At 41.0% G+C, this 27,589-nt stretch overlaps 1 protein-coding gene across 1 annotated transcript in view; it reads left to right on the forward strand.

Annotated features, from left to right (window-relative positions):
• The window catches only part of STXBP6 (syntaxin binding protein 6 (amisyn)), a 272,739-nt gene that overhangs the window by 183,718 nt on the left and 61,432 nt on the right, over positions 1 to 27,589 (forward strand). The window lies entirely within an intron of this gene.

Below are 27,589 nucleotides of genomic sequence, written 5' to 3' on the forward strand. Positions count from 1 at the left end.
GGCCAGCTTTAGCTCTGAGGCCTTGCTGCTGAAAACATAGATACAATGTTGCGGTCCGAGCCCGGCTGAATGGAAGCCCTTTTCTGGGGTTTTGTTTAGCTTCTTATTTGCAACATAGTATATAGTTGCTTAGAGTTGCAACTGAGAGGCTGGCAAGTGAGGCGGGGAACGTTGGAGGCCGCAGCAAGCAAGCCTCCCTGTTCGCTTCAGTGCCTGGCTGCCGGCCGCCATCTTGGCTGACAGTTAATTTGCATATACTCACTGATTAGCCAATGAAAAGGGTAGCGGTCGTACGCTAATTACCATGTTTCTCTTTTATTAGTGTAGATAAATATATATATACACACATATATATATATGAGATCATGTGATACTTGTTTTTCTCTGACTGGCTTATTTCACTTACCATAATACCCTCCAGGTCACTCCATGCTTTCTCAAGGGGTATTTCATTGTGTAAATGTACCACATATTTTTTTATTCACTTATCTACTGATAGGCACTTGGGCTGTTTCCAGATCCTAGCTATTGTAAATAATGCTGCTATGAACATAGGGATGCATATGTTCTTTCTGATTGGTGTTTTGGGATTCTTAAGATATATTCCAAAAAGTGGGATCACTGGGTAAATGGCAGTTCCATTTTTAATTTTTTTAAATATATATTTTATTGATTTTTTACAGAGAGGAAGGGAGAGGGATAGAGAGTTAGAAACATTGATCAGCTGCCTCCTGCACACCCCCAACTGGGGATGCCCTTGATCAGAATAGAACCTAGGAACCTTCAGTTTGCAGGCCAACACTCTGTCCACTGAGCCAAACCAGTTAGGGCCATTTTTAAATTTTTGAGGAAACTTCCCACTGTTTTCCATAGTGGCTGCACCAATTGGACAGATACATGCAAAAAAAAGTTAAACTAGACCACCAACTTACACCACACACAAGAATAAACTCAAAATGGGTAAAAGATTTAAATGTAAGTGGTAAAACCATTAAAAAAAAACCCAGAGGCAGCAAAATATCAAATATCTTATGTAGTAGAATTTTCACCAATGCAACACCTAGGGCAAGAGAAACAAAGGAAAAAAATAAATAAATGGGACTACATCAAACTAAAAAGTTTCTGCATAGCAAAAGAAACCAGCATCATAATGAAAAGGAAACCCATTGCATGGGAGAACATATTTGCCAATGATACATCTGATAAGGGGTTAATTTCCAAAATATATAAAGTACTCATACAACTCAACAAAAGGAAGACAAACAATCCAATTAAAAAAATGGGCAGAGGACCTAAATAGACTCTTCTCCAAAGAAGACATACACATGGCCAAGAGACATATGAAAAATGCTCAAAGTCACTAATCATCAGAAAGATGCAAATTAAAACGACAATGAATTACTACCTCACACCTGCTAGAATGGGTACCATCAATAAATCAACATACAACAAGTGCTGGTGAGGATGTGAAGAAAAAAAGAGTCCTCATTCACTGCTGGTGGGAATGCAGACTGGTACAGCCACTATGGAAAACAGTGTGGAGTTTCCACAAAAAAATTAAAAATGGAACTGCCATTTGACTATGACTATTTCTTACAGAGAGGAAGAGAGCCTTTAATAAAATAAGATTTTTGTTTTAGTTGTTTCCCCCCTTTTGAACATAACCTGATGTTTTGTTCTTTTATTTGCCAATTATTTAAGAGCTTGTGTTGTGGAAAAGTTCCAATTCAAAATATTTTTAAAAGGCATTCATCTTGAGGAGAATAGGCTGACATTTCCATAAGGTTTTGCAGATGGATCCCAGGGGTATTCAGACACTAAGGAAGAACAAATAACTGGTCAGTGAGTCAACTCTGGAACCAAAACAGCGCGATGGAGACTTCACTGAATCCAGGCCAGCAATTGCAGTGGGTCATTTTTCTATAATAAACTGAATGTTTTGGGAGTTTAAAAAAAATGTCACATTGCAACCTTTAAAAGTAGTCACCATGGGGCCCTGGCTGGGTAGCTCAGTTGATTGGAGCATCATCCCATACACCAAAAAGGTTTCGGGTTGGATCCCAGGTCAGGGCAGGTTGGGGAGGGAACCGATCATGTTTCTCTCTCACATCAATGTTTGTCTCTCTTTCTTTCTCTCAGTCTTAAAAATTATCTTGTTTTGCCCTGGACAGCCTGGTCCAATGGTTAGAGCACCGGCCCCCACACCAAATGTTCATGGGTTTGATTCCTGTTCAAGGGCATGTACCTTAGTTGCAGGTTTGATCCCCAACTGGTCAGGGAACAATTGGGAGGAAGCCAGTCTCCCTCTCCATCTCCCTTCTCCCTTTTTTTCCTCTCCCCTCTCCCCCTCCCCTTTTCCCTTCCCTCTTGCTTCTCCCTTTCTCTCTCTTTCTAAAAAAAAAAATCAATGGAAAAAATATCCTCAGATGAGGATTAACAACAACAAATTATATTATCCTAAAACTCAGAGGAATACTGTATTTTATATACTTTCATGTTTAGTTAAATATGTGTGATTTTATAATTGAGACAATATACATACAGTTTCCTTTTCTAATGAACATCTTTCCATCCCATTAAATATGTTATAGAATTATAATTATTGCATAGTATTATATTATATAAAATATGCCAGAATGTATTTAACCAATTCCTTCTTATTGGAAATTGATGTTATTACCCATGTTTCATTATTATAAACAACTAGAGGCCTGGTGCATGACATTCGTGCACTGGGGAGGGGGGTCCCTCAGCCTGTCCTGTGCCCTCTTGCAGTCTGGAACCCCTCAGGGGATGTCCACCTGCTGGCTTAGACCCACACCCTCCAGACATCCCCTGAGGGGTAATTAGCACTGTCGCAGAGGTGGGAGAGGCTCCTGCCATGAGCCCGGCTTCTGGATGAACAGCGCTACCCCTGTGGGAGCGCACTGATCACCAGGGGGCAGCTCCTGCATTGAGCGTCTGTCCCCTGGTGGTCAGTGCGCATCATAGTGACCAGTCATTCCGCTGTTCAGTTGATTTGCATATTAGCCTTTTATTATATAGGATGCCATCACTTAGCAATGTAATTAAAACTTTGTTCACATTCACTATTATTTCCTCAGGAACATTTTTTAGAAATAGTATTTCACACTCAAAAATATGCAAAGTTTCAAAAATGTTGATAGCTTTTTGGAATGTAAATTTGAATTATATATCAAGTGGAGCTGATTTTATATGAGGGATTATCTGAAAAGTTGAATTTATAGTGGAGAGGTGGTGGCTAGAACTAGCTAGGTGGGAAACTGAGGAAAACCTGAAGTAAGGTTTTTATTTATTTATCTGTTTATTTTTGAAGTTTTACTGAGAACGGCTATGGGTGGGTATGGAACTGGAAGAGAATGACTGAGTAAATGAAGCCCCATTGGGACATATGAAGGAGAGCTGAGTAGATACTGGTCAGTGCAGGCTTTGCAAGTAGAGCTCTACAAACAGGTGGGGCCGGTCTGTGGTTGGGGGTCCTCGTTTCCTTCTGCTGGGTCTGAGGAGGAGGCAAAGGCAAGAGGTTTAGGCTTCTCAAAGTCAGTTAAGTTGGGTCCAGGATTACTTTATATGGAAACTCTCCCACTCCCCCACCCTTATGCTCAATCACCCAGCAGAGGGGAGAATGGTAGGCACTGACTGGCAGTGGCCACTTTGGGTAGGAATCTCTTGAGATAGGTTAAGAGGTGACAGATAGTGAGAGGCAGACCCTGATAAGGTATGGAGAGGAGAGAACTAACACCTGATTTGCACCTTTTAGTCTGTAGGCCACTAGCAACCAATTTTGGACAAATTGGAATGAATCTTTCCACGAATAGAGAGACTCTCCTGTCTGCATTGTGCATGGTCCCTCCAGCCAACCACTGGCCCTTTAAGCACAGTTCCTCTTTCCTACCCATTTGGTAGCTGCACTCCAGGGTGAAGACCAGAACTGTGCCTGCCTCTGACTTTGCAATCATCCTGCCCACAGGTGCCAGCCCAGGTTATCAGCTTTTAGAACTGCATCCATGTTAGTCTTACTGCATCCATGTCAAGTGATTTCCCAGGCTGTCCCCCTGCCTTCAAGGAGCTTAGGTAATTCCAGTAGAGCCTAGATGCCACCATGTCCGGGTCGCTATAAATGGACAGCAGTAGTAAGTTGGGTTTCTGTATTCAGGTATGTGAAATTGGTGAATGTCATCTCTGTTTTTTACTAGACTTGTCATGCTTAACTTTTTCTTCCCCCAGCATTTTCCTGCTATGAAGTTTAGATGCCTTTTCATGATGTTTTGGTTGGAGGCTCAAATGTTGACTTGAGTTTTTTCCTGAAGTCTGCTCCCCACACAGGGATTTGCTCTCCTGGCCTGACTTGAGGAGTGTTCCAATGTCAACTGTATCTACTGGCTGTAGCTCTGGCCTCCCACAACAGCCGGCCGTCAGAAAATGAGGAGTTTCAGGAAGTCAAGGAGTTCCAAGGAAGGTGTAGTGAGAGCTGCCTCTGAGTTTCACTGTTGAATTAATGACACACACACACACACACACACACACACACACACACACACACACTGAATTCAGCCTGAGCCTTTCCCCTAGAGTGCCCAATCTTTTGTTTTGTTCTGGTCAGATTTGTAGAAAAATTCAGAAAGAAAAAATATCTGCACAGCACACTCTGATGGTAACCTCCACCTGCAAAGTCAGGTGTGTGGGGAGGCAGATAGCTGGTTGGTAGGAAAGGGAGAGGAGTGTGCGAACAATGATCTCAAAACCATAGAATAGTATCTGAACAGTATCCTTGGTTTTTGGATTCTCAAAGCAATGAGAAAACACCCTTTCGGTGTATGAATGTGGAAAAGCTTATAAATGTGACTCATCTAACCTTTCAGAAATTGGAGCTGCCCACATTCTGCTCTGTTAAGTCTTCTTCTCTGCCCGCTAGCCATTCCTACTCCTCCCTCTCTTTTGGGGGGGAGTGAGGGAACAGAATTAGGTTTATTATAATTGTTGGTTCATGACACATTCTCGTCATTGATCCATACATGGCCCACTTTTATGTATTTGGTCATTTAAAAAAAAACTTTGCTTTTTAATAGGAACGGGGCTGTTTCCAGATTTTTGCTCTCATGTCTGCCTTTACCTCTCATTTTCATGTACAGAGCCCCAATTCCCAGAACCAGATAACAGGGAGGAATGAGTCACACATCTAAACTGCAGGTCCCACCACAGGGGACAGGGTCCTAGTACTTCTTGTACATCCCCAGCTATGCCCTTCAGAGCTTCTCCTTTTCTACACCCAGTGAACACAAAGGCTTTGATGGGAAAAGTCCCCATCTTACCTGTGGGAGCATAACTGTGGAAGTGAACCAAGTGTTATTGTACCCCTGAGGGGTTAGTAATAGGTTGTGTGTTCTCTGGGAAATTTTCTAAATCTTTGATCATGTTTTTAGATACTGCCTTGTTTTGTTTGGTTTGGTTTTCCTGTGTCAGAAGCAAATTCCCAGTGGGAGCCCAGCACAGGAGACTTTCCACTGGGTTCCCTGGGGAATATTCTAAACAATATAGTGAATTAGGAAGTGTGTTTTTTAGAGTGTTCTCCCAGTACCCTTTAGCACTAGACAACTTGAAATACATTGAGAAGACACACGTCAGTTCAGCAACATCATTTCTTACAAGTGCAGCCAGATCCTTCTCAGAGTACATGGCTGTCAAGCCTAGGGGTAGAAACAGTCACTGTTTAATGGGTGATGAGAGAGAGGGCCCACCAAGAGGACAAAAAGGAACAAAAAGCAAATCATACAAGTGTTGCCCCTGTAAGTGTCTGGGAGCAGGGCAGCCAGATAACCCCCCCCCACATACACACACCCTCAGGAGGTCGCTCCCTCCATAGCCCCCTAGGAGCTGCCCTGCAATTGTTAGGGAATCATTATCTCTGCTGGGCTTTTTATTGTTCACAGGGGACAGCTTGCCAACTGAGATCCTGTTTCTGTTTTATAAAAAGAGTGCCTGGAGCTCAGGGGAAGAAAAGCTATGTGGAGAGGCAAGAAACACTTTAAAAAAAAAGAGGAAGAAAATGGATTCTGTCAAGTTTGCACAGTTCCTCTCCTTTTTTCCTCATCTCTTCTTAAAATAATTGGTTTAGGACTATAATAGAATTGGCATCAAGCAAACCCTGGGAGTTGGTTATCTTCGATGAAGGCAAGTAAGTAAAAGTGTCCCAAATGAGATCTTGGAATGAGAATGAAAAGAAATATTGATCTACAGCCAAAAGCCAGCCTGGTGTAGACAAGGATGAGGGCAGACTTTTTGTGATCAATAATATCTTGATACTAAGTATTTACTCCCATATCAAAATGTATTACAAGAAAAGCATTAGGGTACATTTATTCCTCTCTGTTCTTTTCTTTTTTAAGAAGGAGGAATTCTATTCACATTATATGAAAGACTATAGAGAAGATACAAATGACCATAACAAAACCAACCCTACATATTTTCTACATAATTGTTAATTCCTAATTATTTCATAGGGACGATGACTTGAATAGATAGAAATTTCCTTCTTTTTCACAAAAAGGAACCTGTTTTCTAACCTACTTTAATAGCATGGCTCCTGTGGTGGAAATTTACTTGGCTATTCATTTTTTATTGTTTGTTTTCTTTTTTTTAGAGTTCACATACTTTCATCCTTTTATAGACTCTCAATAATATTCTTTCTCAGGTTTATCATTATAAACATTGAGGCATGTGATGGGTCTGGTCAAACAGTATAATGAGAACTTTAAGTATTTGTACTTTTATAATCAGTCTCTTTTGATCACAGTTTCATTTCAGTAAGAATGGGTATAGGCATAATAGCTCCTCTATTACTTTATATTGCTCACATAAATCTACTCAAGCAGATATCAAACCACCTCCTAACAAGAAAGCAATTGGTGAAGTTGAGTCAGACAAGACGAGGGAAGGAATGGAGTAGATGGACACAGTGGTAGTGAGATGTTTCATTATATTACTTTTGAATCACGTGAAGGTTATTGCCTGCTTTAAAATAAGTAAAATAGAATTTAGAAAAGAATAAGGAGTCAACAGGCACTGGCAATCGTTATAAATGGCTTTGAGGTGCTGGTTAAAGATTACTATATAAAGGCCATTTCGTTCGATTGACAGACGGCTTGCTGACTATCCCTGGATGCCCCGGTGAGTGGCCAGGTTCTCACATGCTCTTGGCTGTTTAACCATGCTGTGTTTATAGAGTTCAGGCTTCTTGGTATTTCCTACAGCTTAAGCAGTACCGATTGCATGTTAGGCCAAATACATACCTGCTAAATTGAATTGAACACTTTTAAGCTGGAGTTTTGTGAGAGGGGAAGCCAAGCTTAAAAAGGTAATATATTTTGATAACCCCTGACATAGAAGAAAATTAAGGAAACCAAACAAGCTCAACATTTTCAGCTCAAAACACTAGTTAGCTGTGTGTTAAATTATACTGCCAAAATTCATTCACTTTCCATTTGCATCCGATTCATCATTGCTCTCATTTTTAATGTTCTTAAACATTACCTGTTGAAGCTGTTAAAATCCAGTAAGTGCCTTCACAAACCCAATTAAATGCCCAATTACCAATTTTAGGCTCTTGACTTCCATTTTTAAATGAGATGAACCTCGCCCTTGCAGCTGAATTGTTAATGAATGACAGATCTCAAAGGAAGTAAGATTTTAAGTGTTCTCAAAAAACAGTGTTCTCACTCAGGAACATTGTTTTCACATTGCTGCTGCTACATCAAACTGCGCGTGCTGTCCTGAACTAGTGTTGAGTTGTAACTGTGGGTGTCCTTTCAAGAAGAGGAAGAGAATTGAGGGCAAACAGGAGTCATTGGAGCCTGAGTAGGGGCACTGGAATAATTTCCTTTTCAAGAAAATAATAGTGCCTTTATGCTGAGGTCAGGAAGCAAGACCAGGAAGCCTGGAGCTCTGCTTTTGAATATAAATATGTATTTAACAAGATTACTTCCTAAACATTGAGTTTGAGCATAGAGGAGTGTCCGGGATTCTTGGACAGGAAATGGTTGTCTTGCGATTCATCCCAGGTCAAGGTAATCTAAAAGAAATCAGCAGCTCTCTGGGTGGTCTCATTTCTGTTCTTGCAGAGTGGCCCTTCCCAGTCAGTAGGGTCCATCTTTCTAGTTATGGAGGCACAAGGATGGTTTGGCGGGTAAATCAGATCTGCTTTGCTTCTCTTTTCTTGATCCTTCTGAGCCCTCTCCATCCTTCTGGCTACAGCCCAGACATTACCTCTTTCATAAAGAAGCTGTCCTTCATGCACCTAAAACCTACCCGTCACCCCACTCCCCCACGTGATTTAGTATGTGTTTTTCCCTCCTTCAGATGCCTAATTATACGCTTGCTGGTGGTAAGAAATAAGCGGCATGGTATTTATCATGTCCTGCCTTGTATTTTAGCGCTTAGTGACTTGTCCTTTCTTTTCTGAGAGGCAAACTGGCTGAGGAGTAGGGCTGTACTTGAATCACCTTGTCCTTATTTCCACCTCTCATCTCGTCTCCCTTTCCTCCGCCCTCACCCCTTGGGCAGCACTTTCCTTCGGTGCGCACACAATAAATGTTCATGGACTGAACGTTATTTGTGCCTTTGGATTTGTCCCGAAGAATGGAATAGCCCCACTGCTTTATGATCCAAGTGTTAGTAGTTGAAATTCTTCTTAAGCAAAGGAGAAAATTTACATAAACATCTCATATTCAGCTGTGATTCCCTCCGGGGAAATTTAGGAAAGTTATGAGCATAATATTTTGCCACTCCCAACAGAATATTTTTCTCATACTATGAAACTCCCTTCCCGCCAAGAGGGCTCCCCTGGCCACCCCTCACCCCACAATTCAGCAGCCATGCAGAGGGAAACAGCAGGCTGACAGTCCTGACAGTCTCTTTGATTAAGAAGTTCAGATGAGTCTAGAAAAATGACTAGGTAGAAGGAATTGAAGATATCCCTTTTGTGTTGGACATTTGTTAATGAATAGATATTTTACATTTTCTGTTTTTATGTGAAAAGATCAACCTTAATTTTTTTTTTATCTACATGATGCCTTTCTCTGTGTTCCTCATGAATGAGAAGTCTGGACTTGAGAGAATGGGCATCCTAATGTGCAGAATGTATGTATGTGACCTATAGAGCCATAGGGTGTTAACATTAGAAGGAGCTCATAGCATCCTTCTAGTCTAGCTTCATCCTAGAAATGATGAAATTAAGACCCCAATAGTTGAAGGCACGTGTCTAAAATGCCCATAGACAGGTAGGTGGAGTGGGCACAAGAACAAGAGCACACTCCCTCTCCCCCTCTCCCCAATTCTCTCTGTCTGAGGCCTCCTCCCCCTCAGAGTCCTCACTGCGATTCAGTGAGCCACAGTCCACTGCTCATGATACAAGGTTCGTTTCCATGTAGAGCAGCTTTCTTCGCAGAGGGGATCACTTGGTTTCTAGGTCAAACCCTGGGCCTGTAATGCTGTTTTAGTCTATGACAGCACAGGTGAGAACTACAGGGTGATTTGATACCAGAAACCTTGGCCTCTACTGGAGAACCATTTTAATGAATATTTCCTTCTGACAAGCTGTCAGGAGGGAGCATTGCGCCCTCTCAGGAGACAACGGGTTGACTGTGGCTCTTTAGCAACCTCCCAGAAGGAAACATGTTATGTATTCTCACATAAATTTACTTTGTCATCTCAGTCAACCACTCATTATTATATCTGAAAGAATAGCCATTTAATTCACTTTATTATCTCAATTAAGATGACCTTCCACCCATGGCAATGCAAGAAGCACACTAGCTTTCTGCTTTGCTTATATTGTGGTAAACTTATTTACATTAAGGGCTAATTTGGGTTCCAGCTGTATGTCTCCAAAGCCTTTCAAGCATGGTGGCCAAGATGGGATGGATGGGATGGAGCCTGTGGCATGATGTGCTACTTACCTGTGGGTGGAACTAGGGCAAAGTGTTTTTGACATTCACCTTTTGAACATGCCTAAAACAACTCTCTGTGGAGAACCAGAAATGAAGCCAGTAGTATAATGAATTCCATTATAACACAAATCTGACATCAGGGCATAAACACTGGACACCAGAATCAGACTGACTATCCCTCTTGTCAACTCCAGCTTTGATATACAGCCTGGAGCCTGCCCCCTCAGTTCTGACTATGGCCAGTCAATCTTCCTTGCACCCTCAAAAGGAGGAGAGAAGGAGCAAGCACTGTCCCAAGGATAAAGTAGGTTCTCTCCCTCTCTTTCTCTTCCTCTCTCTCTCTCTTAAAAATTGCCATTACTTAAGATTTAAAGTGCCTTTTGGAGTACTCAGTAATTGTTAAATTGAGTTTGCAATCCTGTGAGTGCTTCCTTATTTATGGTGCAGCAAAATTGACAGTGGAGGTCTTCAGCACCTGCACATCAGTATTAGGCATCCCAGCTCTTCGAGGTCGGTGCAGTGGTCTATGGACTGTTAGACATATTGTCTTAAGAACAGAGTGTACATAGGAGTTTGGGCATATATGGCCGGGTCTGTCATGTATGGACACTGCCCTTATGAGTTCTTCCCCCACACCCTCATTGTTCCCATCAGTCAAGGAAGTATGAGATGAACGTGCATCTGCAGAATGAACCTCTTTCCAGAGGATTCCTCAGAAGAAGGGAGAAAAAGTTCATGGCTGTGGTTCAGCACAAAGGAGAAAAAACATACGTGCCATGCAAAAGGCAGGGACCATTCCTGTACTTCCTTCTACAGGGACTCCATGATGCCTCAAGTCCAGACATGGAAGTCACTGTTCCCATTTGTCCATTTCATCCGAAACCTGAGCTGGTCACATTGTGGCTGTTTCCACCTTTACTCTCTTCCCTCTGGAAATGTGGCTTTTTACAATTCATTTGGTACTTGAGAGAGTGACTCTAAGTGTGTACCCCTCCTTTTCTCTAGCGGATCTGTTCCTTCTCTTTCTTTGAGTCTCCCTTTAGAACTTGCCTCCTCTGAAAACTGTCCCAGCTCTTCCAGCCTGTTGAACCCTCCTTGGGCATTGAAATATAATTACATTTCTTGCTTGGTAACCTGAAAACTCTTAATAAGCAGGAACTCTATCTAATTTTGCCTAGAGTGCCAAAAAAACTAATTCATAAACAACAACAAGACTCTACTGCAATATTATCAGGTAATGCATTTTCATTTGAGGGAGCCTCATGTGTTCTGAATTGAGAACGTTTGAGAATTCCTCAAAACTTAGCTGAAACTTCCCTTTGCACTGCCTATTGGAGAAAATGCTTCCTGAGCAAATGTATAGAATGATACAATATGTACAAACAAGGTTTAACCTATTAAACTTTCTTTCTCTTAATTTCATGGTTGACAGCATTACAAATGTTCCCCCGTTTTTCCCCTTTGACCCTCTCTACCCTGCTTCTGCCCCCTCCCTAGACCCTCCCCTCACTAATGTTTGTCCATGGGCTATGCATATAAGTTTTTTATTTGATCTCTTCCCATTACCCCCCTTCTGAAATACATCAGTCTGTTGCTTGTTTCAATGTCTCTAGATCTGCTTTGTTCATCAGTTTATTTTCTTCATTAGATTCCACATATGAGTGAGATCATGTGATACTTGTCTTTCTCTGACTGGTTTATTTTGCTTAGTATACTACTCTCCAGGGCCCTCCATGCCATCTCAAAGGGTAAGAGATCCTTCTTTTTTATAGCTGCATAGTATTCCATTGTGTAAATGTACCACAGATTTTATATCTATTTATCTGCTGGTGGGCACTTGGGTTGTTTCTAGATCTTAGCTATTGTAAATTGTGCTACTATGAACACAGTGGTGCATATATTCTTTCTGATTGGTGTTTCAGGGATCACTAGGTCAAATGGCAGTTCCATTTTTAGTTTTTTGAGGAAAGTCCACACTATTTTCCATGGTGATTGTACCAGTCTGCATTCCCACCAGCGGTGTAGTAGGGTTCCTTTTACTCCACATTCTCACTGTCACTTGTTATTTGTTGATTTATTGATGGTAGCCATTCTGGCAGGTGTGAGGTGGTACCTCATTTTAATTTTAATTTACACATCTCTGATAATTAGTGATGTTGAGCATCTCTTCATATGTCTCTTGGCCTCTTGTATGTCCTCTTTATAGAAGTATCTATTTAGGTCCTCTGCCCATTTTTTTAATTGGGTTGTATGTTTTCCTTTTATTGAGTTGTATGAGTACTTTATATATTTTGGAGATTAACCCCTTATCAGATGTATTGTTGGCAAAAATATCCTCTCATGCAGTGGGTTCCCTTTTCAGTTTGATACTGGTTTCTTTTGCTGTGCAGAAGCATTTTAGTTTGATGTAGTCCCATTTGTTTATTTTTTCCTCTGTTTCTCTTGCTCTAGGAGATGTATCTGTGGAAATTCTTCTATGTGAGATGTTTGATTAACCTATTAAACTTTAAAAACTTTGCAGTTTAGGGTAAATCATTTGCTTGCAAACTGTTCCTTTGTGTTCCTAAATTAGATTTAGCACAGCAAAGTTCTAAAATGAGTGTTACAGAGAAATATCATAGATGTTGTGGGAAGAGAGTGTGGACTAGACTGCCTAGGCAAGGCTGGCAGAGGGAGGATCTGAAGTTGGCCTGTGAAGGATAGGCACAGTTTGATTTGCAGGAGGTGGCCCTAAAGGTGTCCCAGCCTGAGAATTTACATGGGCAGAGCCAGGCAGACAAGATGGGCTATGATGTGTGGAAGGCCCTGGGAGGAACCTGGCTTTTTGGTGGTGCCAGGGTTCTGGTGGAGTAGAAAGTGAGGTTGGATAGAGGTGAGCATTCAGTACCCAAGGACACTTATGACCCATTGCAGTAATTACTTACAGAATTAAGCATTTGTTTTTCTAAAAATAAGTTGTATAATTTACACTGAAATTATAAGGGCTTCTAAATGGTTTTATCTATCCATCAGGATAGCATCTTCTGAGTGTGATGAGATGATTGACAGCAATGGGGAGAACTTTCACTCAGAGCCATGTGCACAGACTTCTTTCTAAGTGTGAGGACCTAGAGATGATGGTCTGGTATCGAGAGGGCAGCCTTGCAATACATCTGGGCTGGACACTGGCTCCACCCTGTTGAACTCTCAATGACATTAATGTCCTTAGCAAAGGAAACATGCATGAGAGAAGCTTTGATTCTATCCTTGTAACAACAACAGACCCTAACGTGTCCTTTATGTGTATCAGTCATTTCCTCAGAGTCTACTTAGAATTGGCATAGTTTGCTGGTGCTTATGGTTTTGTGATGGCTGCATGATGTATGCTACACAGAGTCACAAGTGCCTTGGACATCTGAAATGTGCATGCCCAGCATCATATATGATCAGTGATTACAGGTATGAAATCACTGGAGCCAAGAAAATATTCAATAAAAAAAATAAAAATAAACACTTGGATACTGTGGCCTGTCACTTTACTTGTAATTCTTGACTCGCCAAAATTCATTTGTCTTTTATAGTTTTTTTTTATATTTTACTTTTTGTTTTACTTATAAATGAGTATCCTCTGAGGCCCACTTGGACTTCCTGTTTATACTAGAGAGAGGGTGAGAGTCTGTAGATTTGTTGATAGACTAAAATTTGAGTTTGGAGAAGTAAATCTTTGTGAGAATGTTAGCATAGTTTAGTTTCTCTGTTTATCTGTTTAATATTGATAGTTCCTGGGGAGTTTTCCATCTTCAAAGAAGTGCCAGCACCCCTTGGTTATAAGTTATGCTGAAGGCTCAGTAAAGATTAGTTAAGAAATGGCTCTATTGGCAGTGGAGATTTTGGCCTGTGGAGTAGGACGGAGACAATTTGGTGCAAATTTGTATCTGGTCGAGAAAGTCCTCCATAAGGATATCTGCAGAGATAATAAAGAGGTTGATCCTTTTAGCAGTTAATGAAATGAAGAGATACAAGATTATGAGTAAAGACCCTTAGGTAGATGCAATGCCTTGTATCTCACTTGTCCCAGAGAGGAGAAGTCTTACAAATTTTGTACTTCTGATGAGTGGAACAAGGTGAGTATTCTGAGTTAATTGGCCTGGACCATCATATTTGAATGGACTGGAATTTAGGTTAAGGGAAGACAACAGACTTTCTGAATTAGTGATCCTAATATTTAGAAAATGTGATCTGGTCTTAACATAAGCCCTCCAGGCACCATCCAGTGGTGAGGTTTGCCTGGAAAACAGCAGCATGGTACAATGGCCCACAAACTATCATTTGCTTCTGCAGGTAGTAAATATTCAGCTGGTTACTGCATTATGAGAGATCTGATGACCTTTGGACCCCTCACATTGTCATCTGGCACATTCCTGATGTATAGCTTGACAGAACAAGACCTATAGCACATACTCAGCCTCTCCATGGCAATCATTCAAACCATGGCAAACTACCAATTACACCTACACAGGCAGACTTCATGCAAAGTCTTTCATTTTGTATCTTTATTTCCAATGCCACACTTCCCATTTTTAACAACTGCATTCCGCGGATATCCATAGCCTTCATTCAACACATATTCAGTATGGATTCTTACTGCATGCAAGGCAATCTGCTAGATATTTGACTGTACTTTGAATGCAAGTAGGGGATGGAGAGGGGGAAAGAGGCAGAAACCTTGCCTGTACAGTATTAAATTCTTTAGTGAGGATGGGAAATAGCTTCTCTTTCCCAAGGAGCTTAAAATGGGCTTTTACCTGCCATACAGAAATAATGACAGAAAGGACATAATAGGATGTAAAATATTGGTGTGGGTTGTAGAGAAAAATAAGTTTAAAATGTCAAATATTATTTTCTAATCTCTTTGAAATGTGGCCAAACATTGGGTCTATAAACACTCGCAATAGATAAATAAGAGGACTATAAGCATGCAGCATCATGGTTTTACAAAATACTAGCATACCCAAATAGGAATCCAAACCAATCCAATGCTCAGTGTGACCTTGCTGCATTGTGTTGGCCATTTTTAAATGGTTCTACTTGGGTCTGGTTCCATGTCTAACAAGGAGCATGGAGAACTCAGTAGGACCCATGGAGGTCCACAGGAGGTGGTGATTGAATAAGAAGACCTTAAAAGATGACTTTTAAGAATGTGAAATGCAAATGGTTTTTCTTACAACCTAAAAAGAGAGTTTATCATCATGGAACGTCTTCACTATTAGGGTGAGTTATAAATTATTATTACAGAGGTAAAAGAAATTAGAAAAAGAATCTATGTAAAGTAGCTAAGCAGATAACATGCCCAAAGGAAAGATAGGGATGAAGAATAAATATCTTACGACTCTATAAATCTGTATTATCTTGATTATATAGACAGAAGCGCAAACCATATATGTAAAATCAGTAAGTGAGTTTTAGTTATGTCAATTTGTTGTAACAAACTGAACAGAACTGGAACTTGTACATTAAAAGAAGGCAAAGCATTGCTTTTGAGGAGCCAATATAAGTCATATTTTTTAGTATTTTGTTGATCTAAGGAACTCACATATTTGGCCCCTGGTTATAAGTGCTAAGTTTAGTTTTAAAACTATTATAGATTACCTTGCAATGCAAAATTGGTGACTTCTGCCCCAAATTTCACTCAACATACACTGAAGTTTAGGTATCAAATTAATTTTATGCAAACAGTTTGAGAATTCAAAGTTAGTGGGTCCACTTACTGGCATGCATACTCCTTCAATAAATGTATTCTCTGCCTCACACAAACTCTATCCATAATGCTTGCTCCTGCAATTCATTTTTTTTTTCAGATAATGGCTTTTACTTTCATAGTGAAAGAGGCACAGTGACATCCAGTAAAACAGAGGAACTGCACTCCATAGTGTATACTCCCAAGGGTTGGGAGCTCTATCCCTGAGCCCCAGGGAAACAGGTTAGTGACCACATTCAGGTTAGTGAGAGCAGCAGCTTCTCTCTTTGGCATGGAGTGATGGCCCAGTATGTGACTGCTATCTGATTCAGATTGGCTTTAGCTGAATAACCTCTGATCTAGATCAGAAGTCTGAGGGAGAGGACAGATAGCCTGGGACTAGCAAGTGGAGGCCTGTGGACATCGTAACCAGCTGAGTTCTGAGAAGAGCTGATGTATCAATAGTTGCCTCATCTCCTTAGGACAGTTTGTCCTCCAGTTCTGGTCTGATAGATGTGGAAATTATCACTGGGGAATTAGAGAAATCTGAGCATATTACCATTCATTCAGCACCAGAGAGTCTGCTGTTTATTCCTTTTGTTCTGAATATTCATCCAGGCTGTGCTATTGAAAGATCTCCAGGGATTTTTCTTAGGAAGGAGTCATTTAGCACAAGTGGCATCATTTATTTCAGAAATGATTTGTAGGTTGTTACATAAATACTAATGAAGTACATAACAATGTGTTCCGCCTTGGAATTTGCAGCAGTAGCCACCGAGGGGCTGACTCTCTGCAAGAGGAGCAGCTCTTTACCAAGTTAGAATTTGTCGTCAGGTGCACCTGGTTATTCTTTTTATTTTTCTTCCCCACATTGCCTTAAATAACCCAGAAAGGAAAACAGGCATAGCCAAAAAGAGAGTAGAGCGGGTGAGATATTACTAACCACAGTCATCAGTACATAGAGTAAATCCTTGATTATTTCTGATGGGAATGGTGATATTTCTTGTGATACATATTTGAGTTAGGACTGAGTAAGGCACCCTACCAGGTGCTCTGAAGTACACAAAGACATAATTTTTAACAAAGTGCGATGTTCAATAAACAAGGGCCCACAGTATACTAGGCTTTGGGGTATGAAGATGACTAGAACTTGGTGATGACTGACTTTGAGGATTTCTCAGAGTGGAGGTGGGTCAACAGCTATGGAGAGTGGGACACGCTGTTCCCTTTTCTCTCTCTCTCCACTATTGCCATCTGCTCTAAGCCACTGTCTCCTCTCTCCTGGAACACTGTAGTACAAGTCCCTAGGTGGTTTTTTTGCTTTCATGCACACTTCTGCCATGACTTGTTTGCCCAACAGCAGTTGGCTAATATATTTTTAAATGCAAATCATATCTTGTTACACTCCTGTTTCATGCTTACAAAGCCTTGTACAACAGGGCCTTCAGAATCTGGCACTTGCTTGCATCCATGGCCTCATTCCCTTTTTCCTTTTCTCAGTGTTGTGCTACGCTGGTCTTCTTTCTCCTCCTTGAACATGTCAAGCACGCTCTTTCCACCTTGGAGCTTTGGCTGTTGTGCCCAAAAGCCTTGTTGTGCCCAAAAAATGCATGAAGGCTAGATTATAGGGAGGGGTGCAATTAAACAAGAAAGATGAGGACAGAAGAAAAAGCCATTGGGTTTTATAATTTGAAGGTGTTTTCATTTTCATGGGGGAGTGTTTGGAGAGGTGATAAGGTGGCAGGGAATTGATGGGTTGAGTGGTGGGTGGGTAGTAAAGCAGTAGAGGCACTAGGCACATAAACTCTGTCCTTTCACCACCACATTTCTCAAAAGAATGAATAGGGCTTGAGGACTGGCCTTATCTATTCAAGATTTTCATAGTAATAGGAAAAGAAAACATTAAACACACTCACAGGCAGAGTGAAAAAACGCTGAAAAGAGGGAGCAATGGAAGCTTTGAAGCAGAGGGGTAATTGGAGAAAGGTTCCAGAAGAGATGGACAGGAACAGGACCATGAACCCAACTGGAGAATTTTGCAAATAGGATATACTTACAAGTCCCACAGGTAGATTTTTTTTTATAAAAGCAAGTGTCAGAATTACATTGAATAAATTCCCTTCTGTTCTGGGAAGGGAATTTATATGTTGAAATCCTAAACCCCAATGTGATGGTATTAGGAGGTGGGGACCTTTAAGAGGTGATTAGGTCATGAGTGTGAAGCTCTCATGAATAAGGTTAGGGCTCATATAAAAAGGATACCCCAGAGAGCTCCCTTTCCCCGTCTGCCATGTGAGGACACAGTGGAGAAGACAGCTATAAACTAGGAAGTGGGATCATACCAAACACTCTATCTGCTGACACCTTGATCTTGGACTTCCCAGCCCCTCCAGAATTATGGGAAATAAGGTTGCTTGTAATTGTCCCAGTCTATGATACCTTGTGATGGCAGCTCAGATGGCCTAAGAAAATTTCCAGGTTTGCACACTGTTTCTCTGTTTGTGGGTGGTGTGATTATTACAGCAACTTTGGAATCCCCTAAGTGGGGCATGTGCTGAGATGTAACTATCAGGGTTAAGGATTTCAAATTGGTAGCAGTTCTCAAGCCCTTCCATAATTATCATCATTATTATTATTTTGGTTTACTTTTTATTAAGGTATGACACATATTGCAAGGTATGAAAATATTTTTACATATATATTTTTTATTGTTGATGGTATTGCTAATGTCTCCCATCCTCCCTCCTTACTCTTTTCCTCCCAGCTCCTACCCACTGTTGGCATACATCCTTCTTGCTCTGGGGAAGTCAATTTGTTGTTCTGTTCCAGCCTTCAGCTGATTGGCTGAGACCCGCTCACATTATGGAATGCAATCTACATTACTCAGAGCTCCCCAATTAAAAAATTTTTTTAAACACTCGCCCACCTGGCATGACTCAGTGGTTGGGCGTCGACCTATGGACCAGGAGGTCATGGTTCGATTGCCTCCTGTATGCAACCCCCCACTGGGGATTGAGCCCGCAACCTGGGCATGTTCCCTGACCAGGAATCGAACCAGTGACCTCTTGGCTCCTGGAGGACCATTCAACCGTTGAGCCACACCGGCCAGGCTCCCAATTTAAATATTAATCTTATCCAAAAACATCCTGACAGAAGCATCCAAAATAATGTCTGACCAAATATCTGGGTACCATGGCCCTGCCAAGTTGACACATAAAATTAACCACCACAGCTAAACTCTTATTAATTTTCCTGATTGCTTTAGAGTATTTATACATCTTTAATTTAAGTCATGTATAGTATAGTATAGTAGGAATCTTCTAACACTTCACTTCCCTTTCTCCCATCCTGACCTTCTTGCTATTATTGTCAGACATTTTACTTTTTCATATGTTATAAAGTGCATACTACATTGTCATTTGGAAGCAAGCATTGTTCATTCTAGGACTAATTATTCCTCACGAATAGAGCAAGATCCTGAATTTCACTGGTTTTCCGGTCTGGCTGGTGGGCACAGGCACTATGCCCAGCCCTGTGTGAGCATGAGTATTGTTTCCCCTATTCGTTTTGAGTGGTTCTTTCTCTGGCCTCAGATCACCTCCTAACACACAAGTGGTGAGAAGTACTCAGCTAAGTACTTGAGGCAGAATCTCTGCAGATCCCTGGAGTTCTTCCTCACTTTGGTCTCCCTGGGCTCTGAGCTCTGTCTCTTCAGCTCAGGCAGTCTGCCAGTCTCTGCCTGGGTTCCTCCTCCTTGTGCCACAGCCTGGAAAACTCTACCAAAGCAGTAAATGGGGGCAGTTACAAGGCTCACCTCATCCATTTCCCATATCACAGGGGTCACTGTCTTTCATTATTTCATATATTTTGTCCATTTCTGGTTGTTTCCAGCAGAAGCAGAGACATAGCACTCATTTCTGTTGTGTAGATACAGGGTTAGAATTGCTGAGTCATAGAGTATATGCATGTTTAGCTTTAGTAGATATTGCCTAGAGTTTACCAAAACAAATTAAGCTAATTTTAATTGTATACTGATATAATTGACATTCGTTTATCCTAAACATGTTGCCAGATTTTATTCCCCAGTTTAACAGAGTAAAGAGTGAAGGTGACAAGTTCTTATTGACATCATTCACTGCTTTTAGAACTTCAGTGGTGTACACCCTAATATAAAATGTATTATTAAAAGTATTGAGAAAGTGGTGGTGGTGGTGATGAGGGAGGAAAGCAGAGAGACCAGCTACATCTGTCTTTGCTTGACTGACAGTCGCAATTATATTTGACAGTTATGTTTGCTAAGTAATAACAGCTTTGGTTTTTTTAAAAAAACCTAGTGATATTATATGTTTAGTACCTAGTCCATTAGAAAATTCTCTGTTGCTCTGCTTCCTTTGAGTTTCTCTCTCTCTCTCTCTCTCTCTCTCTCTCTCTCTCTCTATCTCTATCTCTATCTCTCTCTTCACATTGAAAGTGATCCATATTAAAAGATTGTGCTCAGCAGTAGGGTGTAGGGTATCGGGGTGAGGGGCACAGTGCCCCTCTTCAGAGCTGCTGAGGGACAAGGAAGTGGAGACTGCAGAAATGGTTCAATTTTTTCTCACTGGAAGGAGTATTTGAGCTCTAAGAATGCTTTTTAGCAACTCTTCCAGGTTAAATATGTATTGAATTTCTACCAAGTATGACATTTTCCTGAAGAGAGTTACTGTTTGGCCTATACTTTTCAGTATGTAATGGCTAATGTTAAAGGAAAGCATAACATTGAAGGAGCCTCTTTTTCACGTTTTTATTCCCAGCCTTTGAGCTTCTTGTGTAATAATTTAATTCATTCTTGAGGCAGGTCGCTGTTTCTTTTATGTCTTTGTCTTTAGATTCTCTGTTTGTAAACCTCTCCTAAGAATAGATCAAAAATGATGTTTACAGCTGTTCCCAGAATTGAGGAAGTAAGAACAGAATATGACTTTCAGACTGTAGTTAACCCTTTCTGTCATCTCCATTTGATATTACAGTATTTAGTATTGGATTTTATCTCTTTCAGAGCCAGCACAGTTCTCACAGATCTAGGCATTTAATCCCTTGGCTTGGGCCTGTTTGCTTGTTTCACAGTTATGCTATACTAGGGGCCCAGTGCATGAATGCATGAATTTGTGCACCTTGACAGGAACTGTGGACCGTGAAGGTGCAGTAGGCACAGGGGCGGGTCTCAGCCCATTCTCTGTGCCCCTGCCCAGCCCCTCCTACCGCGGCCCTCAGTGCCAGGTGCAAGTGGCGGCTCCGGCGCCACCTGCAGGTGTGAGCGGGCTGGCGCTGGCAGTGGGTGCAAGTGGGAGTGATGCCAGCAGCAGGTGCAAGTGCTGGGCGCGCCGGAGCAAAGAATTTTTAGTAACCACCAGAAGCTCACTCCAATGACAGCAACAGGCACCCCGCCTTGGTCTGGCGCCCCTGCTCACCTGCTCCACTGTCCCACTGTGGAGCCAATGCCCACCGTGTTCCGCACACACCCCCTGGTGGTCAGCGCATATCATAGCAACTGGTTGTTCTGTTGTTCCACCATTCGGTCTATTTGCATATTAGCCTTTTATTATATAGGATAAATTACATTCTATACCCTTTCCATAGAAAGTATGAAGTCAGCCTGTCTGGCATGGCTCAGTGGTTGAGTGTTGACCTATGAACCAGGAGGTCACAGTTCAATTCCTGGTCAGGGCACATGTCTGAGTTGCAGGCTCGACCCCCAGTGTGGGGCGTGCAGGAGGCAGCCGGTCAATGATTCTCTCTCATTACTGATGTTTCTATCTCTCTCTCCCTCTCCCTTCCTCTCTGAAATCAATAAAAATATTTTTTAAAAAAAGAAATTCTGAAGTCACAGCAACTAATAATAACCAGGTTTTATAATTCATTGTATGTTTACCCTTCACCCAAAATGTATGCAAATTGGTTTTATCCTCAGGTCTATGGGGAAAAGTCTATGGAAGTTAAAAACATCAAACACAATGGGAAGCCTTGGCTTGCTGTATCTCAAGCCTGAAATCATGTTTACAGGGAGGCTGAAACCAACAGAATAATCACTTAAGAGAAATGCTGCTAGAATAAGGATTGCAGGAAAATAGGTTTTTAAAGAGATATTAACCCCAAATTTATCTCCTAGTCTCCTGATATTTCTGTCATTTTTTGGTTTTTACCATTTTCTCTACTCTCCCTAGTTATCAGATACTGCTCTTGTCTAATAAGAAAATAGTTCAAATCCCTTGAAACTGTGGCCTGATCTGAAAACAGGACAATTGAACAATTGAATTTTTGGTATATTCATGATTGCTGGTCCAAACACGAACTGTTTTTCCTTTTGTTGGAGAGCCGTTCATTCATTTGTTCACTCATTCATTTGTGCATGGGTACCTGAAGTGCCACTGGTTGTGTCAGTTTACAGTATTGAAGACTTGGTGGTGCTCGTCTGGAGAGGGCAGTGCTTGCTGTGGGGAATTAGAGCCCCCTGGGGATTAAGCTTCCTGATTTCAGACTAAAGATTTAACAGCCCAAGACTACCTATGCGAGTGTACGTGAACCTGTCATTGACTTGAAAAGTAGAACACCCTTTCAAAATAAAAATCTACATATTTTTACAGTTTAAAAAAAAATAAAACTACAAACAGGGTAAAGAAGATTACAATTAGAATAGATTAGGTTTTAGAAGTTACAACTAAATCTCATAATGGCATGTGACATAAAAGTTGCACATTTCAAAATAATACCGCCTCCTTTTTGGCAATTTGGAAATATAATATGACAACCAGATAATACTTCCTATAAAGTTAGTATAGGGAGATTGCTTGCTCTACTAATATGTAGTTGTTAACTACCCTCCATATGGTGCTGTACCTTCATATTAAGAGCATCATTCCCAAGGAATGATTGATGCAAGATATTTCTTATTCTTCTCCTTCCACTAAAGGACTTACCCAGACTTCTGTACTTGAAAGCAGTTTCCCATATAAATGGTTGCTTTTTCAGTATCCATTTGGAGAAACTTCTTAGACTTTCAATCTCCTTTCCCCCCTCCCCTCACTTCTTCCTCCAATTTGGAGATGAGGGTGTGATGTAAGTCCAGGCCTAGAAACTAGTGGTACCAAATAAGGAATTTTTTGTGTGGCATATTTTCTTTGTAATTACCTCTTCTATAGATTAAGGAGGTCTGCCTTTATACCTCAAACCCTGTGCCCTGCTTCTTCCTCACCCCGCCCCTCCCCCTTTGAGTTAGTAGAGCAGGGACTATTGAAAGAATGGCATCCTACATTCTTCCCCACTGGCTTGTGCTCAGACTGAAATGCCACCACTTTTGTTGTTGTGTCTGTTGTTTGGGTTAAATTTTTTTTCCTAAAAACATACAGATTCAAGAATATCGTTTCAGGCTCATTTGGGTCCTGTCAGCAACCTGGCCAGCACCTCAGGTGGGGAGTGGAAGGAGAGGGCCCCAAAGACAAACTTGGCCATTTCATGAATTGGTCTTAGAGGCATGGAGTCTAAACTATGTCCTAAATGATGACACGCTTTGAGAAATACTATGAGAAGCAAACGATCAATGCTGTGGTGAACGCACATGCTCTGTTTCCCACTGACTACAGCAGGGATGGTGTTTCTCTATTCTGAATGTATTTGAGGTAGCAATGTAGGTATTTTTGCTTCTAAGCTTTGTACACATTCAGCCATCTCACCAGATAAAACTGCTGATGCAGCCTCCGACCTGATACTTATTTCTCCATAGATACTATTAAATCCACCTAGACATGAGAGTTTTGGAAGAGCCTTAGGAAACCAGTTCTAAATAATCATTTCTCACCTTTCCCTGTTAGACCTTTTTTTAAAATCACATAAGCACCCAGAAGGCATACTTGATCTTTCTTTTATTTCCTGAGCCACATTTCAGAGGGTTTTATTTTTAGTCACCTCTGCCACAGCCAAAGAGCAGCCCCAATAAGATTCTATGTGGACATCACTTTTTTCCCTTGTTCCAAATTGCTTATTTCTCATCAAAGTCTTGTTGAAATCAAAGTTTCTGGTCATTAGACTCCAGCAGAGCAGAGCTAAGGCATACCACAAAATGCTGACCTTCGCTTATCCATGAGGTCATACTAGAACTAAGCATGTAGAAATTTTAAGGTATCTTACTTAGGTACGTAGGTGTGATTAGTCTCAATATCAGACTGTATAGATGCAATTTGTTCTTCAGCACCTTTGGGTTGTTTGTGGGTTTGTGTGTTTTTTTGAGAGGGAGAAATGACCACATAAAGTAATAAAGTGATTCAATCTGAGTTTAATGTGGATTATAAAAATGTCTGTGCAAAGTTAGTAAATATGTAAAAACTAGTGGCCCTGCGCACGGATTTGTAGCCACTTGCCTCAGCAGGCCGCCCCGCCCACCGCCGCTCGCAGCTCTCTGCTGCATGTAGCTCACTGCCCTGCCCTCCTGTTGATAGGTCGTTATGTGACAGCATCCAGACCAATTTGCATATTACCCTATTATAAGTATAGATAACTATGAAAAAGGAGACAGAGGATATAAAGGTAAAGTAACATTTTTATATGCTGATTGTTTCCTTTAAAGACTGAGACTAGATATTTTGTATCTAAGGCAAAATTGATTTTCTTGTTTGGAAGGACTCAGATATGATGCTGTGAATAATGAGATTGTAGGGGGAAAGTGTGACTTTTTTTTTTTTTTAAAGCAATCTCTCAGCCATTGGACCTAAAAATGGAAGATTAGCCACTTTAATCACTGGCAGTGTGCATTCCAAAACATGCAAATAGCTTGCATTTCTGTCTTTCTTTTCTTCATCAATCTTTGTCCCCTTCTTCACCAATTCCTAACTCACTGCAAGACCACATTTGATCTAAGATGGTGCTTTGCCATTGTCCTGGGTATTGCTTTCTAATTGAATAGAGTTTTTCTGGTTGGGCAAAAGCAAGGCTGGTGGTCTCCACCCCTTGACTATGTGTCTTATTTTTGTATGTTTCCTGGAGGGACCATTTTTTAAAAGACCTTGCTAGGCCATTAGTTCATTAGACAGAGATGTTATACTACCTGAGTAATGATATTCCAAACATAATAGCTCCTATCGCTGCTTCATAACTACAGCTGAGATGTAGATCAAGTCTACATGGAGGCTGAAGAGGAGGCGTGCAGCCATGGAAACCACATTCTTTTTATCAGAACTGGTAGCAGAAGGATCTGAATTTGGTTGGCCCACATGCTTCTGCCTTCCTCTGATGCCACCATCGAGAACAGTGGGTGCCAGGAGTGGGAGTGAATGAAAAACAGCATTGGGTTTGGATAACCCCAACACTTGACTTATTGAGTGAGTTCTCATGCTTACCAAGCAGTGGTCTTAGAGAAGCCATTTACCACTGGGCTTTTTGATTATATCTAGGAGAATACCTATGTTGTGATCGTTGTAAATACCTGGCTATACTTGCTAATCACCATTTTACCATAGAGCAGACATCAGATGCCAAGCCTTCCCCCACAACCCTCTAATTTGAAATTCATAGCATTTATGTTTTCATTATATTTTTCAATTATATTTTTTACATTATTGTCTTTTTAATATATGTAGCGCTGTATCTATTTATGACTTTAACATATACTTTTCTCATGAACTTATTTAAGTAAAAAAGCAAATTTATTCAAAGGGAAATATTAAGGGAACACAGTTTGGATATTGTCAGAATCACAACAGTAGTATGTGTATGCAATAATATAATTTTAAGGCACCTGCCTCAAAATAGAAACTGAGATGCTGGAAATAATAACAATAAACAAAAATTAAACCAAAATGGGCTCAGTGCCCAGGAACACTACCCAGATTCCAAGAACTGGGCAAGGAATAAGCCAATACAGGGAGAAAGGCCTGACTGGATGGAGTTGTAACTGCCTCCATTAAAAATGACCGCTCTGCACTGTGATTGCTGTTGAGCAATTCTGTGGGGCATTTGTCATGTGGGCGGGGTTCCTGCACTTCTCATTTCGGCGACAAGCTTCCAATGGAACTTGCCTTTGTAAAATGTCAATGCTAAACGTGCCAAAAACCACAGCAATCTTGCATTGTGTTTGAGCTTTTATAATGCTGTAAACTACTTGCAAATAAATGAACCAGAAGTAAAACTGGTTCGTAACAACTTTAACTAAAGTTACAAGGGAAATGTTCATGTTTCCCAGGATGCCTAAAGGCCGAGTGATTTACATAAACAAAGGAGGAAATCCTCTTTGTGTTTAGGGATGTGGGTCTAATACAGGAACCCATGTTTTCCTGTCATTGAAAAGCATTCTTTAATCTTTTAAGCACATTTTAGGACCTGCACATATTCCAGGTGTGTTGTTTACTTTAACATTAAAACACAAGAATAGCACATGACTATTCAGAGAAACCTATTAGATCTCCCTTTGTGTCATAGGAGACACAAAGGGTAAATGAATTGAATTAAATGGATGGAAAGAGCCCTGAGCAGACTGGTAATAGTTATTCCTAATGGGACTTAACAGGCTTATACTTGGAGCTGAAGGCCAGAGAGGCCATTTGTGAATAGAAGACCATACATTTCCTCTGATTGTAGGTGTTAAGGGGATGATGACTTTTTAACCATGAAAATAAATGTAATTGGCGTGAAGCATTCAGAAGCTTTCAGCCAAATATAACTGAAATAATGGGTAATAAACCTAAGCACTATTTGAAATTTTAAAATATACAATTGCTAAATTATGGTTAAGAGCAAAGGGATGAGATTGTGCTGAAGTCATAAAAATAGTCCTGGAACCACACCGCAGGGATTCTCACCAAACCTAAAGGCAGGGACTCACAGTTCATTCTCTGAGTCCCTGCTCTCCTGGCCCAGACACTGTAACACAACAAACGCTGGCGTGCATGAAAGGAGAAGCTTATCACCAGCTGGGACTGGGGTAGGTGCTCTCTGTCCTTCATTCCTCAAGGATTCTTTTTGCCATCTGTTGAGCATCTGCATAATTATTTGAAAATGTGGAATCCGTGGGGTTATTTAAAACAAAGAAAGAATGTGCCACTGATACACAGTCTTATTAGGGTAGAATTCATTATGACAAGTAGTGCTTTCCATTCTTCCTAGTTTCTTTAATAGCATCGTTCATACTAAGTTTTACAATCCCTGCAGCCAGGGCTCATAGGAGCTTCTAGGAAAGCCCTATCAAAACATTTACTTACCTCCCCACCCTGGAGGCCCTAAGTCATGAAGTAAGCAGACATAGAAAAATATTCCAAGTGACTCTCTCCTGGTGGCTGGTGCTTGACTTCTGTCTGAGAGGTGACACTGTCTATTGTCAGCATGACTAAGGCTGGCTGGAGGGACTGTGCTGGTCCTTCAGGTGTGGTGACCTCAGGAATTCATACTGGGGGGAGCGGGACCACCAAGAATGCCAGATAAAGTCATAATCGGTTGCAAACTTGATACAAACTAGACTATATGTTAAAGCCAAATGGTTCTCTTAAAAAAAAATGAGGTATTACTCCTTTATCACTAAAACCTAAAATATTTACACTGGACTATGTAATTAGAAATATGCATTGCAGTTCCTTAGGGAAACTTTATTTAAAATTCAACCTTTCCCTATGACCCCTATTGGGTGCCTGTCGACCCTGTATGCCTCTTTCCCTGCAGTTGGTTATTGCACACTTGCAGCCTCCATTTAAAGATGCTTGGTGTTAGTGGGTTAAGTTGTGTTCAGTCTGAATGGATGAAGACATAAAGCAGCCCTTACAATCATAACTGTATTCTACCTGCTTGAGAGTAGAGATTACAACTTCTGTATCTTTCGACCTCACCCCTCATCAAAGACACACATATTCATTCTCTCTCTCTCTCTCTCTCTCTCTCTCTCTCTCTATATATA

This window comes from Myotis brandtii, unplaced genomic scaffold, assembly GCF_000412655.1.
Source record: "Myotis brandtii unplaced genomic scaffold, ASM41265v1 scaffold1093, whole genome shotgun sequence".
In the NCBI taxonomy this organism is placed as follows: domain Eukaryota; kingdom Metazoa; phylum Chordata; class Mammalia; order Chiroptera; family Vespertilionidae; genus Myotis; species Myotis brandtii.